General features: G+C 46.2%; 1 protein-coding gene across 5 annotated transcripts in view; it reads right to left on the minus strand.

Annotated features, from left to right (window-relative positions):
- RAF1 (Raf-1 proto-oncogene, serine/threonine kinase) overlaps nucleotides 1-1,354 on the minus strand; it is a 38,125-nt gene extending 36,771 nt beyond the window's left edge. Inside the window, exon 1 of one of the 5 annotated variants that reach the window (XM_039383408.1) lies at nucleotides 1,318-1,354. The gene's annotated coding sequence lies outside the window, so the exon portion shown is untranslated. Of the gene's footprint in view, nucleotides 1-797; nucleotides 836-868; nucleotides 924-1,317 lie in introns of those variants that run through there. The other 4 variants (XM_039383409.1, XM_027748477.2, XM_027748483.2 and 1 more) reach the window with 4 other exon arrangements.
- Nucleotides 1,355-11,979: the final 10,625 nt, after the last annotated feature.

Consider the following 11,979-nt stretch of genomic DNA (forward strand, 5'->3'; position numbering starts at 1 on the left):
CATTTTCCACTCCCGGTCCAGCAGCCTGTGGATCGCAGTGACAGGAGGCTCAGGGAGCCCCCTGGAAGCGCAGGAGGGACAAAGCTGCAGCTGGACACGAGCAGGCCGGGCCAGCACAGCCACCGCTGTGGGCAGGGCACGGCTCCGGCGGGCGGGATGCTCATCCCCCTGCCCATCCCCCTGACAGGGCACGGCTCCGGCTGTTCCAGGTGCCCCCTGCCCATCCCCTCTGCACAGGGTACGGCTCCAGGGGGGCGGGATACTCATCGTCCTGCTCTTCCCCCTGGACAGGGCACAGATCCCGGTGCGAGGGATGCCCACTGCTCTCCCTCTCACGGACAGGACAGGGCTCCAGGTCTGCGGGATGCTCATCTCCCCTGGACAAGGCACGGCTCCAGGTGTTCCAGCTTCCCCTCGCTCATGCCCTAGTCCGGGCACAGCTCCAGGGCTGCGGATGCTCCGCCCGAGCCCCTCCGCTTCGCTGACAGGCGGCGGCCCGGCCGCAGCCCCGCTCCCCCGGCCCGGCCCCTCGCTCCGGCCGACCCTGCCGCCACGGGCTCCGCGCCCCGCCCGCTCCTGCCGCTCCTCCCCAGGCGCCCGTCGGGGCCGAGCGCCTGCCCGCCCTCACGGCCGGCTCAGCGCGCCCGGGGCCGAGCGCGGAGCGGCGGCCCCGCGGGAAGGGGACCCGCAGACAGAGGGAGCGCGGGCGCTGTGCCCCGCTCGGCCCCGGCGCTCCCCGCCCGTACCCATACCCGGCCCGGCGCTCCCCGCCCGTGCCCGGCCCCGCCAGGCCGTACCTGTGCCGGCCGCGGCGCTCCCCGCCCGCACCCGGCCCGGCGCCCCCCGGCCGTGCCCGGCCTCGCCGTACCTGCGCCGGCGCCGCTCGCTCGGCGCTCACAGAAAATGGCGGCCCCGCGCCCCGCAGACATTTATCCCCGCCCCGCCCGCTCGGCGCTCGGCGCGCCGACCTGCGCCGCCCGGCCCGCCCGCTCCGCCCTGGCCCGCCGGGGAGCGCCGAGCGCTCGATCGGCGCCGCCGCCATTTGGGAGCGGCGGAGGGAGGGAGGGACGGGATCCCGAGGGGATGGGGGGGATTCTGAGGGGATCTCGCCGCCGCCGCGCCTCCAGCCTGCCCCGGGAACCGACCTGGCGCGGGGGATGAGCGCTGCCGGGGGGCTGGAGCGGGCCCGAGCCGTGCCGCCTCCCCTCGCTCCCCTCAGAGCGTCCCCCTCAGCTCCCTGACCGGCCTCCCCCTTAGCCCTGCCTCGGCTGAGCCCCTCAGGAATTTGACAATTAATTAATGAATTAATTAACTAACCGGGGCCATCGGCAGCGCCTGAGCCGCGGTGTGGGCCCGGGACAGCCCCGAGTCCTGCAGGGCACACACCTCGTCCTACCTGTGCAGGGCAGAGCCCGGCTCTGCGGGGAACGGGCAGCGCGCCCCAAGGGGCGGTGCGATCCGAGGGGTGGGGTGTGCGCTGCTGGGAAAGGGATCGCAGGAGAAATTTAAAAAAAATAATAATAAAAAAAAACCAGCGTGCGAGCTCTTTTCCTGGAGGAGACAGGGAACAGCTGTCAGGCAGCGATCCCCGTGTAACTCGGGACAGGCTCCATGGAAAAGTTGGGATACCAAAGGGCTCTGGCTGGAACTCCCAGTGCTCCACGAACTCACTTTTAGCTTTGAAAACGTCCAGCACGGCACATCAAGTGGTGAACGGGGGATTTATCACCCCAAAACGCAGCTCCCAAGGACAGCCACTGCAAAGGAGAACATCTCTCCTAGAACTGTTCTTAAGGAGCATGCATGTTTGCATTTACAGTCATGTCAGTTCCATTAATTGGTAATTAAATAAGCATTTCTCTAAAAAGAGCCTCCAGCAAACTTCTCTCAGCCTTATTTGGGATTTCTCTACAGCAGAAGGTTTATTCTGATATAAACCAAGACTTGAGTCCAGCTAAAGTCACATTAACCTCACAGAGGCGTGGCAAGGGCAAGGAAAAAAACAGCACTGTTGGGTTTGCCTCTCCTAAGCACCAAATGAGAAAAAAATTCCCAAACATACAGAATCTTTAGATACTGGTGCCCTCCAGGAAGAGATATGGGTGCCAAGTAATAGGAGATTGAAATGGGGGTGACAGCCAGGAGCTCTGGAAGGCTGAAACACAAGTTTCCGTGTCTTTAGGATGCTGTGATTCAGTGTTTTATCCCCATATGTTCTAAAAGTTACCACTTATTCCAGTGTAATAAAGCCTTCAATTTAGAGGATATTTATAAAATAAATATTTAAGCTTTTTGTAGCACTCTTTCACAAGACAGACCACATGGAGATTTCAGCCTTGCTCTTAAAAAAAGAGCTGCTTCTCTTGTTTTCCTCTTCCCCATTGCCCTGGGCTCAGACCTACCAAAAAAACCCAGAAAACCAAATCCAGACCAAGACAGTGCCTACCAAGGACAACATTTAAACATGTGAAGCATCCTTTTCAAATTCCTATAGAGTAACTTTCCTTTTAAGTGTCTTGTTTATACTGAAGAAGTCCTGTGATGCAGACACTGTTTATTTATCTGACTTTAACAGGAGTCATAGCCATGTATCTGAGAAACAAATAAACTGGAGGCAGTGGGTACAATAAATATTCACATGGTTTTGGACTAAGCAAATCCCTGTAACGTGGTAGAAAGTAGTACAGACTTTAGAAAAACATGCAAAAGGATCTTAAAATATTGTAATGTAAAATATAAGTACCTGCCATGAGGAGCTTAAAAAGAAAGAGGTAAAAGAAGGAGGGACATCCACCTCAAGAAGAGGTGGTTTTGATAAAGACTTTTCATAAAGTTTTAAACTTCTTTGAAAAGGGTAGAAGGATCAAGGATTGTATCTGGAACAAATAAACACAGGTCTGGAGGAAAGCAAGCCAAATTTCAGAGAGTTAAACAATGTGGCACATGCAAAGAAATACAATAATTACAAGAAATAAGAAGAAAAGCAAACAAGGAAACCAATCAAAGAGACTGAAACAAGGCAGCTCTAATGTAGAAGGGAAACAAAAATGGAACAAACTTTCCAAAATAAACTGAAAATTCTCACCATTCTTCCTGAGGCTGACCTGGTTTGTGCTTGTGCTTAGATGTCTGGGGTGTGAATGTCCAGGTATTGGACTTCCATTTGTCCAGGCACACAATCCCATCTGACATTTGCACCCTCTGAGGGGTTTTCTGCCTGTACAAAAAGCAGCTTGAGGAATGATTTGAAGGGGAATGAGAACCATGGGGGCTGGGCCAGACTGAGTTAGGGACAGCAACCATTATCTTGAGCAATCTGCCTCGTGGCTGTAGCCTGGGAATTCATTCCCTTTCCTCCAGTGGGTATCTCACCCAGGCAGAGCCATCCCAGCTCCCCAGACCCCGGTTTGCTCACAGCTGAAAACGAGGGGGATGATCCCCCGTGAGCATCTTGGAGCAGAGTTTGAATTCTGGCTGCTGAAAAGGAGCCGTAAAAGTTAAACCTTTCCTCATTTGTGGTGGTTCAGTTTGCTCCATGCAATATTCCTGAATTCCCAGCCCACTTAACTGTCATTACCTGGGGATTCTCCAAAAGTATCAAATATTTGAAGTGGCATGGTGTAACTTCATTGTATCCTCATTACATGACATAGCTGTGAGCCTCAGAAGAATGAGTAGCAAGAATTAGGAGTGGAATGCTGGCTGGAGGAAAGGAGAAATGTATATACACAGTTCATTATGGAATTTGGGGTATCAAATCTTACTCCCTGACTCCTCAAGCCAAGCATTACTATAGAGAAACTTTGCCACTTTATCCAGGGTTCTTCCCCCCGAGCCACAGTCCAAGCTTTGTCCCTCTGCATGCCAGGTTGATATGTGCTACAAGTCATTCTCTTATTCTCCCATGAGATTTTCTTTTTTGATTAAGAGAACATTGCTTAGTTTAAGTCAAGTTAGATACAAAAGAAGTCCAGTGTACAGAGGCCATGAAGAAAATGGCCTTGAACATAAGCATTTGTAACCTAAAAGAAAAGCCAAATAAGGAATCTCTAGTTTGTTATGATCGTGCATAAACTATTTATACTTTATCATTCGGCTGAAAGACTTTATTATTTGCCTGTGTCACTGAAGTGTTCAAAGAAGAGGGTTGGAAATATAATTTATAGTTTGGGTTTTTTCATGCATTGAGAATTCAAATTACATAAATTACTTTATAACAACAGGACATATAAAGCTGTTAAGAATAAGTAAATTTGTTTTGCTGGAATGAAAACCACAGCACAGTCTGTTCACATTAATTATTTTTGCTGGTTTGTCCTGAAAAAATTCTCAACTTTTGATTTTATCCATATCCAGCCAGAAGTGGTTGCTGTTGGGCTGGCTGCAGTACGTGCCTCACCTGATCACTACTTCATTCTATATCTAAGTTAAAGTTAGTATCTTCATTTTTCCTCTTCTTCCTTTTCACTGCTTTAACTCTTTTCATTTTAGAAACATATTTATCTAAAAAAGTTACACTATTCCATAGAGGAATATTATCCTCTATTGCATGTTCTTCCAAAACTAGTTTCATCTCTAATACTGTAATCTATTAGGTGTTCATCCCTACATGGTTCTTGGCTGTCTTTCTACAAAATTAACAATAAAAATGTTTGATGAAAGCATCAGTTATATAGCTTTTCAATACCAGTTTGTGTGGGAACACTTCAGAGTAAGATTGAAACAGCTTTTCATTAAGCCTTGCACTAATTAAATTATTCTGGGAGTGCAGCTCTATAAACAGCAAATAATCTCTTACTGAAAAAAAAAATAATGTCATGATAATCTTACGTGAAACATTCTTACAACTTCCCAGAAGCCCTGTCCCAGCGTCCAGCCGGTAATTCCCGGTATCACAGCTATCCAGTGTGTGCCCGGTTATCCAGGGGCAGCAGAGCTGTCCTGCTGCTCCAGTTTCGATGCCCTGCCCTTTGCTTCTAGGAACACCCAGGGGCACTGCCCTGCCCGGCCCCTTCCCTCCCACTCCTCTCCAGGCAGGGCAGCCCAGTGCCTTTCCTGAACTGTGGATACTCCTTGGCAGGACTCCCGATTTCCCTCTCTCCCGGTGTCCGAAGGAGCCGTGCCGTGGCCGGAGCTGTGCCGTGGCCGGAGCTGTGCCGTGGCCGGAGCCCTGCCCTGCCCAGCTGTCCCCGAGCCCAGCCACGGGCGCTGCCCCCGTGCTGCTCCACACCCCGCGGCCCCTTGGTTTGGCAGCGCACAACAACCCGACAGAAAACATCCCAAAGCCGCGGGGGCTCGACGCGGCCTCTGTGAAATCGTGTCTGACAATAGAGGGAAAGGTGTATTTTCTTAGGCCACCAGCGCGGTGGTTTTCCCCAGAGCTGGAAATATGTTGGAGGGGTTGCAGTTACATTCCCAACGGAGGGATTGAGAATCTGGGCGACATTCCTTTCATCACACACAGAACTTAGGAAGCCTCAAAGAGGAGCACAGGACAAACACACCAAGGCAGTTGCTATAGCACTGGGTACTGAGAATGTCACAGCATGAAAATAATTTTAGATGAATGTTTTATAAATTCAGTGTGGAGATGCTGACCTGATGGGTGCCACCTGCACAGTGAATAAAAACTCAGCTCTTGGAGCTTCAACAGGGGGAGAAAACAATTTAAAAAATTAAAAATCTAGGCTACAATTTGTCTACTTGAGCAGTCATTCCTACTGTAGAGACATTAAATACAGCACTTTGATTTATACATGTATTCTATTTTTGAAACCTAACCAGACTGGTTTATTGGGTTTATTTTGACTTTCTGAAAAAGTCTAACCACAATAAAATCTATTCAGAGCTGGTACTACAGTTTAAAAATAGCAAAGCAGAAACAACTCTTTCCTGACAAACATTTTAAGAACCTGAGCTGAATATATAGTAAAAACATCTTCTGCAGCAGAGCAATTACACCTGATACAGAGCCTCAGGAAGGACTGATCACCAGATTTGGTGGGACCTTCAGCTATGCAGGATTTTTCATGTGCATGGACAGCTTCTAGTGTGGTAACTGAGCTGTGTTCAATACTTAGATTGTCTACAAGTTGCTCACTGCAATAATGTACCCCAGGATGACAGGAAAATGTCAGTTTTCTGTGAGGAATCATGAGTGCTGGATCAGCAGGAGGTAAAACGGGAGGCTGTGAGTATGTGCACATGTGTATCAGACTATATCTGAAAAGTATATAAACTTTATCTTTCTTAAATCACATTTGTTATGTTTCTTCATAAAAAAAGACAAACTGTTTTTTTTATAGCTCTGCTCTCGTTGTCATGTGTTTGCACTGTGCACAGAAACACTCATTCTCCCTGACGTTACAGGGCTTTTATCCAAGGGAGATTTTGGAGACAAGGGAACCCGAAGCAGCCCAGCCAGTGAATCTGTCCAACTGCTATTCCCAGGTAACACCAGGCTAATTAGCGCGTAGGTCTAAGGTTATAAATACCTGCACCATTCAAAAGTTCAACGGAGGGAGCAAGAGGACAAATGAAAAGTCCATTTTAGCCACGTGCACACATTCATGCACTGAGAGAAATGGAACTCTCACGTTCTGGGTTCTGTTAGAAAAATCTGTGCAAAGAAAGACAAAAGGTCTCTGGCTTTCAGCACAAGCCTATTTATCCATTGTCTTTCAAGTTCATCTCAGGCATTCAGCTAAACAAAGATAGGTGATCAAAGGCTGCATTCCCTTTGGCAATACAGCCGTGCTTGAGCCAGCCTGGGATGCTTTGTACCTCCATGTCCTAGGCAGCAATTTGTGCTTGGAGGGGCCTGACAATTAAAAATCGTGTTGCAAGCACAGAGCTTCAGAAGCAGTGTGCTAATGTGACAGCAGGGAAGAGTTCTGTCACTGAGCTGAGCTCGGTGTCCATACCGGTGTGAGTTGTCCCAAGCAGGCTGGTACAGAGCATCAGGGCCAGCCTGAGGTGCTGGGGGAAATCCAGCCTGGGCTCATGGGCACAGCTCTGCCCCCAGCAGAGGCAGGGGGGGTTCCCCAGTGCAGTTCTGGGCTGATACACCAGTGAAGCTGTGCTATTTTTAACAACAATTGCATATGTATATGGCTCATTTGGCCTCTGATTATAAAGGTGGGGGATGTTTCTGTCAGATGTTCCATGTCAATTGTTAAGGCTTTTCTGTTGCTGCACATTCATTTCTCAGACTGGACAGTGGTAATCAGGTTGATTATATGCATCATGGTCTGCTTTTGCTACAATAGAAAACTCAACTATGAATAAAGCTGCTAATCCAGGATGATGTTCGTTTTGGTCTTATTTTTGTAAGAACTTTTTTTAATTTCTTTCTGCAAGATAATAAAAACCCAAAACAATGCTATGAGCAAAACAAGTAAATTACCTGAGCAGTAATTAGCCAAGACATCAGGTCAAAGGAATGCAAACATACAGGTCTCTTGCTGTAGCTCATCAGAACCCCAGTGTGCTGCGTTAGGAGATTTGTTAAATCTCTCAGCAATTGCAGAGAAATGAGTGTTGACATGTCTGGCTGTACCTGCGTATTTTTAATACTTTGGAGATATATATCTAATACTCAGATGTGTTCAGCTTAATTTATTCAGACATTCCTTAACTTCAAACCTATTTCTGGTGGAGACAGAAGCCTTGCATTGGCAGCAGATTATGTAAGCCTTTCTTCTGCCTTTCACAGGAATGGAACAGTGACATAAGAACTTCAGTAACTGCTGAAACATTATTGCTGAGACATCCATTTCATTTGATAGTAAGGCCAAATAAATACCAAAAAAAGCAAAGTCTAAGGCACGCTAAAGCCTTGTTTTTCACAAAGTGAGCACTGCTAACATCTTGGTGAGTTAGAGTAACTGGTTCTGTGCTCACATACCAGCTTCTAGACAGCAAGTGAAAAGAAGGGTATTTTTTCCCTTAACACGTACAACGTTGGATGGAGGGAAAGGAATAAGGATTTTTTTGTGGCCAGTATGTAATGTGTATTTACTTAGGATTCCAATGGCGGTGTGATGACCACAACACCCCCCCGTCAATTCTTACATACGTGCCATACTATTACCTTAATTCCAACCAGAGTGTTCCTTGCAGCGTTACAGGCAGGGGTGCTCTCTGAGGGTTCTGGAATTGCAGTAAAGCCAAACCTTTCCTGGGGCAAGGAGGGTGGAACCCCAAGGCATCGGAGGAGGATCGACCGCTGAGACATCTCCCCAGGACACCCCTGACAGAGACACCTCTTTTAAGGCTGTCTTTGGAAAACAAACCAAGGGGGATTTTTCCTCCCCTTGTGAAAGCCTTACTCTTGAGAATAAGGACCAGTATGACCAAAGAGATCTTATGTTGGTGCATGAGGTCTTCAGATGGTTTGACCCAGCGCTCTGTGGGTAAATTATCTGACTTTTTGTAGCTTTCAGGGTAAGGGACTTCAAAATTAGCTATTGTAACTAGATACTTGGTTGAAACATTCAGTAGAAAGCAACAAATTATTTCCTCAAGTAAAGGATTTTGATTTATCAAGTTTTCGAGTAGGGTCACACTCTTGGCTGACAAAAATCAAGCAAACTTATTTGCCTTTTCCCCCCCTCTCCCAAGGCTTTGTTTAGCACTGAATAACATATGGTCGACTACACTTATTCTTAAATAAATATTGAGGATTATAAACACAGTTTGATCAAAATAAAAATGGCATTTTATAAGCAAATTTCCATAATATTTCAAATATGATACCTTATATATTATCACAAATGAAATATATTATAAGGTAAAATAATATTTCGCACCTGCTTTGTTCATGTCTAGTTGAGTTCAGGATATTTCCATTAAAAACAAAGGTCTAACCTCAGACTTTTAGTGCTTTCATAGTAAAGCATATTCCTGAGAATGTTTTCTTTTATAACTCTGTGTATAATCACTCACTTCCCCCTTTAACTCCTACAATTGTGCTATTCTACCCATCTTCACAGAGCTCAGAGATGTAGGAAGGCAAGATCTGGCATGGAATTTGGAGATGGAGGATAAAAACCAAGCAGAAGTTCAAGAGTTACTGTGCACATGTGTTAGCCAGTGCTTTATGTTTAAAACATGGGATTTGAGAAGCTGCCACTCATCAAAAGGAGGGATGGCAGCGAGTTCCTGCATTTGAAAACCACAATGAAATCTCACATCTAAGTCATCCAAAGATAAAAGAAGAATTCCCATTTCTGGAGCAATCCTAGGAAGTCTTTGAGTATGGGTAAGAAATGAGATTTGTTCTCATATTTGACACAATACAGCCCATATAATATAATCATAGATTTATTTAGTTTAATACAGGCCATGTAATTTGCTTGATTATTTAACTTAAACACTTGGAAAATCCTGGTTTCTCTTAGGGATAGGAAATAGACTCAAGTGATTAAAAGTCTTTGGTTAGTTTTCCTGGTAGCTTTTTGATGCTTGTTTTTGCAGGAAGTTCAGAATTCTCTAAGGAAAGCTCCAAGCTGTTTATGTGGCTTTGTGACTAATGGAAGGAATTTACACAAAATGTGCCACTGCTGGGCAGTGATATGCAACAATAAATCATGGAACAGGCAAGAGGGAGGAATCACCAAGGCTCCTTTGCCATAAAATAGCTTTTCCTAGAGGAAAGTGGAACTGCTGCAGAAGAACTCCCATGAGACCTTTGGGATGATGCTTTGCCAAGGGAGCCTGCCTTGGAATTTGGCAAGAAGCCAGTGTGCCCTAATTACCTTTACTTTGCAGTTCGATTCTTGGTAAGAAAGCACCACTTGGAAGTAGCTAGAACTGTATAATTTACTAATCCTGAGTAAATGGGATTGTTCTGCAGGGGCAGAAACCTGTGCAGGCTTTGAAAAAAATACTTAAACTAATGTTTATAAAAGAAGACTTGACAAGGATATAAAATCCTAGGTAGCCAAAGTTGAGCAGTATTATAAATAATCCTTTATGCAGGCTATTAAAATTAGCAGTTATTTTCTACTACCTATAAAAATAGGTAGTTTTCACATTGAATACTGCATTCCTCATCCAAGGAATAGCAGTTCCAAGAAAACTTTCATCACAGAAGGAGAGAATATGTAATTATTCTTTCACAATAACTTAATGCAGTAGAAAACTTTCAAAGCAATAAACCATATAAATACTATTCTTGCCACAACTATTTACTACAAGGCAGTAGCAGCCTTGGTCTTCATTAGCATTTGAAAATTAATGGCTGTCATTAGGGATGTCAGCGTGGAAGCTGTTGATGCTACTCGTTTGCTTTCAGTTACATTAACATCTCTCTTCCAACAGCCTAAACTGCTTTATTTTTAAGCTTACCCCTGAACTTGTTATTGTGATTTCTCATGGATATTCCATCGGGAGCCCCAGCCCCCGTGTGCCTTGTGCCGCTGCCCTGCCCTCCCTGCCCGGCCGGGGCTGTGCCAGCCCTGCACTCCTGCCGTGTGTGCCACCTGGGAGCTTCCCAGCCGGAATGCCAGCCAGGCAGGGAGCCTTCCCGCCGGGAATGCCAGCTCCACTCAGCCACTCACGATTAGAGATTGCAGGGGGGGTTGTGATTCATGGAAGCTCCAGAATTAAGCTAAAAAGGTTTGGCAAATTATTCTTGCTAGAATTAAACACTGTCAGACAGATTGACTGAGTCAGACTTCATAGTTCATTAGAGAACTTTCGTTTTTTGGCTGAATTTCCAGACGCTTTCACTTCCAGCAGGAGCAGTGTGAGCACCCACCTCGTCACAGATGATGTGACTGCTCCAAGCAAGTCACAGCTCTGATAGTGCAGACAAGCAGTTCAGGGGTTTTGTCAAAGGTTCCAGTTCCTCCCTGCATCAAAGCATTTGCTCCAGGGAGAAACCAAGTTCTGTGACCCTCCGTGTTCTCCTCTCTAAACAAAAAGCAGGAACACTGCTGTGCTTTCAGGCTGAGGTGCAATGGCACAGTCCCTGGAACAGCCTAATTATATCCTGCTGCCTTTTCCCTTTTCCCTTGGAGCCCCAGCTGCACGTTTCTGCCCCCTCTCACACTGATCGAGTCATGACACCGCAGGGTGAGTCAGGGTTTGATGTTTTCATGACTAATCTCACAACCCCAGAGCTCCTTGAGCAAGGCCAGGGAAGGAGCAGGAAGGCTGGGTAGTGCAGGGACTGGAATCTCCCCATTTGGCAGCCTACAGAGCCAGTTATTTGCTGTGTGAAACTGCAGCCGGAGCAGTTGGAAACTCTGTGATCCCAGAAAGAGTATCTTTTGCATATGCAAAATATATCTCCAAAGCCATTCCTCCCGACTCAGCTGTTTATGGTGCTGACATGAGCAATGTTATTATACACGTTCAGATCTGAAGCTGTTAAATGCTTTTTTTGGTCTATTGTTCATAAATTCTACATACATTATAATTAATTTACCTCTTACTCTACAGGTGTTACCTGGTTTGAAGAAAGCCCATATGACTTCTTCAAAAGGTTATAAAAAAACAACAACAGGACTAAATAGGAAGGCAAGAAAGTTTGCTGATAAACACCATTTTTCAAGATACTTGAGACTAAAACACAGACATTGAAAAAGCACAATATTAGCTTATGAAATAGTAGATTACATCTTATGCAAGTGGATGCAAAGCAACAGTCTAGCCAAAGACAGCCTACGTGGTGTGTTATCAGTCAGGGGTTCTGCTTCAGCTCTTGACAACCAGATAAAGAGATGTGGGATTTACAGGGAACAGCTCCCTAAAAACACCAGCTCAGTGCTCAGCAATGGTTAAAACAAGAAACAATGTCAGGAATTCAGGCTGAGAGATGAGAACAAAGCAGAGGAGAGTGTTTGCTGCACTGTATAAAGGAAGGACGTGCCCACATTTGGAACACAGCACACAGGTCTGTTCCTGTGCCACAATATGGATGGAACAAAATCAAGAGGAACAGCAAAGAGCAGCAGGAATTTGTAGAGATAT

The sequence above is a fragment of the Pipra filicauda genome, unplaced genomic scaffold (genome assembly GCF_003945595.2).
Source record: "Pipra filicauda isolate LSUMZ 115617 unplaced genomic scaffold, ASM394559v2 scaffold309_size868695_pilon, whole genome shotgun sequence".
In the NCBI taxonomy this organism is placed as follows: domain Eukaryota; kingdom Metazoa; phylum Chordata; class Aves; order Passeriformes; family Pipridae; genus Pipra; species Pipra filicauda.